The sequence below is a fragment of the Acanthopagrus latus genome, chromosome 2, assembly GCF_904848185.1.
Source record: "Acanthopagrus latus isolate v.2019 chromosome 2, fAcaLat1.1, whole genome shotgun sequence".
In the NCBI taxonomy this organism is placed as follows: Eukaryota; Metazoa; Chordata; class Actinopteri; order Spariformes; family Sparidae; genus Acanthopagrus; species Acanthopagrus latus.
Window position 1 is genome coordinate 27,708,100 of NC_051040.1, and position 6,273 is coordinate 27,714,372.

Here is a 6,273-nt window from a genome sequence, read left to right on the forward strand (position 1 = left end):
TTCATTTAAAACATAACATGTCCAGGCTCTGGTAACAGAGTCAGTCAGGAGTTTCTGCTCTGACATTTTCTGTGGCAAATATATTCACCATGTCACAACCATGAAATACAAGGTAGAAATTCTGAAATAAAAGTCAATAATATGAGACTAATGTCAATAAGCTCATAATAACTAATAATCATGTCTTATCATAGAAATACATCATCAAGGCTTAGTTTTCATATTTATTTTTAAAAGTTTTCAAAACTATGGAGCCCTGGAGGTGACATGGATCCTATTTGTTTTTTTTTTTTTGTTTTTGTTTTTTTAAACTTGCGCATGCGAGATAGTAAGTTGGGCGCCGGAGGTAGTAATTCATGCACCTTTTGACGTAATTAAACAGTCGCAGTCGGTCAAATGCAGGCTTATTATCATGGATGAGACCATCTCATAAATTTAATTGATTAATTAGTCAATAGAAGTTAATAAAGAGTGTTATTATTGTTACTGTGTAACGGTAAGAGGTACATGGAATAGGTATTGTGATGATCCGCGATAAGCGTCCAGGTGTAGGTTTTATTAGCTATTATGCTGGCCATGATGATGGAGGAGTTGTCTAGGTAATATTAGTTTTTGTTGATTTATGAAATAACGCTGCAGCAGTGACAGCTGGCAATCAGGACAAACGATTAACAATGGATGCAGGTGCACATAGTATCATATTCATGTGAAAGTTGTGACAGAAATCCAAATTTACTAAAATACCTTCAATTTTCCACAGTATTCTCACACAGACCACATTCTCTTGGTTTTCATGGTGACACTAAACATGTTTGTTGTGTTCTGTTAAATATACAACAGATATGGCTATGGCTCTTTATACCACAAGGGGCGCTGTCATATAAAGTAACCTAATTAATGCTAGTTGTGTCCAACCTTAAACTACATGTGGCAAGAACTGTCTACCTGTGTGTAGCCCCTCATATTTTAGTTGTTATCATATTACCAAAGGGAAAATGGACCTGGAGTCAATTTTCATCATTTTTCTTTTCTGTACTTCTTCATGTGCAGGTTTGTGTGATGGTAACTTGAATTGTCCAGCACAGGAAAAAGATGGTCCCAACCACATGTTCAGTGTTGTTTTGTAAGCATGTACTTTCACTTCACAACACTAGAGTTAAGAAGCACAGGCTCTTCTTAAACAGGAGCAAGTAAGGAATCATTTTGACATATTATTCAGGAAGTTAAAAATCATGTTTTACTATCATGTTTTTCAATGTATTACTTAGGTGCTTTATATTGGTCATTTTCCAGTTTGTTTTTGTTAACAAATCTCTGGTTGAATCCAAAACAAGATCAAGTTTCAAGAGGGTCTCTCAATTTAAGAATTTAATACCTGGTTAATGTTTCTGGTTAAAGTGTCTTTTGTATTTGATCTTCAGCTGACCAAAGAATATCTGGACACAATCTCCAAGGTGTCTCATGGGTGAGAAGCAACCATGAGTTTCAGTGGGGCATGAATCAATAAGACAGTTGGGATGAATATTTACCATCAAAACAATCCATACATGGAATCAGTTCAGAGGGATCTGATAAACTGAGTTCAAGATTCAACTTGTGAAACAGAAGAAACGAAAGTCATGGATGATTGATAAAAGAAGGCAATTGCCCAGTACTTCTGTGCTATCATTATCAAAATAATGATAGCACAGACGGCTAAAACTCTGGCCAGGGAAATGTCTCAGTAATGGAGCTGAAAAAAAGAGATGGCGCCAGAGTTTACAGTAAAAGGCACTCTTGTCTGTACTGCCCCATGCAGTGCCATTAAATGGCTAGGCCTTTAATTCACAAACAGAAGCAAAAGCAATCATGTTTCCTTTAAAGTCAAAGGAAAGGAAAATTGCATTTTGACCTAATTAGAAACAAAGGGAACCATGCTCATAATACTGAGGTCCAAAAACCTGGCAGTGGAACGCTGGAGAAAGCAAACTGGGAAACCTGTTAAAGCAAGTGACAACATGCCCTGCATAAACTGTGAGGCTCCTCTTTTTATGGAGGCACATGTTCAGGTACAAGCTCTCTCAAAAATGCAGCTCAACAAAACCAGGCAAAAGTTGGATCCAGTCGCTCTGTTCCTTTGCACAACCCGTCCCAGATGGTGTTAGCAGAATAGTTTGGGAACTTGAAAATATGATCCACAGATATCATTAAAGGGGAGAACATTATTCTGAGAATGGAGGACATTTGTATTCAAAACATGGATGTGACAAGACTAAACACAAGTACATAGGACAAAAATGTGAGTAATTGGGAGACTAATTCAGCAGTCACAGAAAGCTGGCAAACTGAAACAAATTGAGGACTTCTAAGTACCTGTGTCCAGCACATTGAAATAAGAGGGAAAAGAAACAAGAAAGTTCCTGTCCTTCTGACACCAGACACGCTCTCCTCAATGGAAACCTTGGTTGCACATTAATAGGCCTATGGTGTGCCAGATGAATATCTCTTTTTCTTCTCCAGATCTAAGGCAGAGACTCATCTACAGGGATCAGACGCCATCAGACAGATACAAGGGAATGCAGGGCCAAGCGTCCTGAAACTCTGTCCTCAACCAAGTTGAGGAAGCAGGTACCCATGTCTGTTTTTTTTATTATTGTCTGTAATAATGTAATAAATAATGTCTGTCTTCTCTATCTCCATGTCTGTCCTTCTTTTTGGATTTGTCTTTCTTTTTCTGTCTGTGAGTTATTGTGTCAATGCCGCTATTCATGTTTGTTGTTTTTGTGATTCCTGCTTTTCAGAGCAAGTGTCAGAGGCTTTAAACAGCGATCACTCAGAGTCAGAGGCAGAAAAGCACTCATCTTTCCACTCTTCCTTATCGGGCAGGTGACAAGTTTAACTGTTCTTACCTTCAACAAAAACCATCGCCATAACCTGGAGGCTTAGTGAGCTTCGTGTCTGCAGCCGCACCAAATCGATTGAAACTGATGTGAATCTGAACTGTTCAATAGGCCTAAGCAATCACATTTGTTTGAGAATAGGGTGTCATTAACATACATTTCTATTAATAAAACAAGTGTGAATGTCAATTCAAAATGTTGAAATGCTGAGGTATCTGGTGGTTTAACAAATATTGTATCACAGTCTCTGTGGTTACTAGCTTTTTATTCTGTCTAGGCAGGTCCCCAGCTAGCAGGGAATGTTCCCACAACATTGGCTAACATTCCCTACAAGTTCTTATTATGTTTTTAAAAAAAATGTTTTTATCCAATGTTCAGAGAACATTTTAAGGATGTTTATCATTTCAAATAATGTTCCTATAGCGTTAAATGTTAAGAAGGGAAGAATGTTTTAGGTGCCACATTCTGAAGATGTTTTGGTGATGTTGTTGAAGTAACAGATTATAGAATGTTCTTCAGTAAAACATTCCCATAATGTTACAAAATAGCAAAGGAAGAACATTCTTAAGGCAACATTTAGAAAATGTTTTTGGCATGTTTTTAAGGCCTCTGATTACAGAACCGTTTTTATAAAACTTTCCTACAATGTTATATGATAACATAGGAAGAACATTGTCATGGCAACATGCAGAAAATGTTTTCAGAATATTATTAAGGCATACAATCCCAAAACATTTTTCTAAAACGTTCCTGTAATGTGATATGTTAACAAAGGAAGGAAGTTTTAGCTGTAATGTTCTCGGGACGTTTTGGGGATATGGGGTGTAACATATTATAGACTGTCCTTCTATAAAACATTACAAGAATGTTATAGGAAAACAAAGGAAGAACATTCCGAAAGCTTCAGTTTGAAAATGTTTTCAGGATGTTATTAGGGCCTCAGATTATATCATGTTTGTTATAAAATTTTTCAACAATGTTATATGATAACAAAGGAAAAGCATTCTTTAAGCAACACTTGGAAAATGTTGTCGGGATGTTCTGAAGGCCTCAGTTCACAAAACATTCTTCATAGAACATTCCTGTAATGTGATACGTTAACAAAGGTGGAACACTTTTTCTGTGACATTCTGAGAATGTTTTGTTGATGTTGCTGAGCTAGCATATATAGAATGTTCTTCTTTAAAGTCCGTGTAAAGCAGAAATAAATTTGTGTTATGAGTTTGTCATACCACAGAAACATGTGTCATTTACCACTGAGCCAAATTTGAAAGATTAAGAAAATTGCCAAGTATATAAAATTAGGTCTCAAAATCATGGAAAAACAATCACTACTCTCTGCTGTGAAACGCTGGGGGCGTGTCAGACAGAGGCGCTGGAGCCACGCCCACACACAGGAGGGGAGCCTCCGTGTACTGTACAAGGATGTGACGTAAAGTAACAATGTCAGCTAGCAGCATCATCGGATGGACCCAGCCCAACCTGTTTGAGCCATCAGAGCTAGAGACTGCCTCTGAGTCAGACACTGATAGTGCTCGGCCTTGTCCCTCACAGTCCATGTTTTACATTACACACAAATGTAAAACCCCAGTCTACATACAATTCCTTGTCATAGCTATATTGGTGCACATGAAATATTACCTGTGGATTATCATTGTGCTGTCAGATGGGCATGACAGGGTGCACGGTGTAAAATCACTTTCAGGATTTGCACCTTCAGCAAAATGCATTCAATTGCCAAAATGTAAAATACGTATAACATACATACGCTCAGACTTACACTTGGAGCTTAGATGTGGCCCAAAAAAATCAAGCCCGACCCGACCCGAGCCCAGCCTGTGCACACGTTGTGTCCGAGCCGCCCGGCCGACACATTAACTGTAATTATGAGCCTGAGCCCGGTTTAAACCCGACATATTTTTAATACGTGGGCTGTTATAACGGACGTTCTCAAGCTCCACGTTGCACTTACATTACACAATCAGTGATGCCGGTAACGCGTTACTCTAATCTGACCACTTTTTTCAGAGAGGAGTAATCTAACGCGTAATATTTCCAAACCACTAATCCAATTAAAATTACTTATTCAAATCACTGTGCGTTATTATTATTTTTGTCATTTTCCACAGTAAAAATATTTATTTTAGCTTTTCTTCTTTCATCTCGGGGAGTGACGTCACGTGTGCGAGAAGTCACGTTTTCTGCGCAAGGACACTCACTCACGTGTAAAACCACGCAGCAGCACAAACAACACGGAGGGAGGAGAGAGATGCGCGTATTGTAGCTGGAAGTTATCACAAAAACACACACGCACACAAATGCTTGATCAAGTGCCGACCCAACCCGGGAAATGTCGAAATGTTAAGTCTGGCCGGTGGGGGATGACAGCACCTTTTGTTGGTGGGATGGTTGCAGGCGGGCACATAATGCTGGTGGCGGAGATGAGAGCCACCAGCATTATGGTCCTGTCGGCAGGACTGGAGGATGCAAGCCGGGATGGAGAGAGTCAGTTCGGCCCCACTGACCAGCGTCAACAGACTCTTCAGATATCCAGACTTCACCTGGTGACAGTCGCTGTAGTTAACTATATATAACTAAGTGGACACTGCAGAAACAGGCGTTGGTGTCTATTTTTAACTCTCCACAGTAGCTCGTTTTGACAAAATCGATCCACCGTTTCCTTACGTTGTCATCCTTAGGAAACTTAAATAAGCTAATGGTGTTGTTACTCTGCACACTGTGGCATCCAGGAAAGATGCAGGAGCGATGTGGAGGAGACCTAACTGTTTAGCTGACTGGTTGACTGGTTAGCTAGCTGCAAACTATTCTAAGAGATACTATCCAAGACTGGAGAGCCAGCAGAAAAACCACGTACTGTACTTGAGTGTATTTATACGGCTTCCGCAGCAGGATCAGGTTTATGCAAATCATAACTCGGCCATGATTTGCATGATTTTCTGACCGCCCATTAAATTCTGAGCACAGAACTCCTGAAACACAGTTTGTGAGCCTAAAATTAAATTCTCCAAAATTAAATTCTAAATGGCTGAATGCTTTTTACATGTTTTAAAGAGATACATTTATGACCTTTTTAATGTGTTCAGAAGAAAATGGCTGAATTTGCTTTACACGGACTTTAACAAAGGTGGAACACTTTGTGACATTCTGAGAATGTTTTGTTGATGTTGCTGAGTTAACATATATAGAATGTTCTTCTTTAAAACATTCCCAAAATGTTATATGATAACAAAGGAAGCATATTCTGTCAGCAACATTTGGAGAATCTATTTAGGATGTTATTAGGGCCTTAGACTATATCATGTTTGTTATAAAACATTTCAACAATGTTACATGATGACAAAGGAAAAACATTCTTTAAGCAACACTTGGAAAA

General features: G+C 38.8%; 1 long non-coding RNA gene across 1 annotated transcript; it reads left to right on the forward strand.

Annotated features, from left to right (window-relative positions):
- Positions 1-112: 112 nt before the first annotated feature.
- Positions 113-4,678, forward strand: LOC119010922. Its single transcript, XR_005072085.1, has 2 exons — positions 113-2,607; positions 2,781-4,678. It is a non-coding gene; the product is annotated as an uncharacterized LOC119010922 (long non-coding RNA).
- The last annotated feature ends 1,595 nt before the right edge of the window (positions 4,679-6,273 follow it).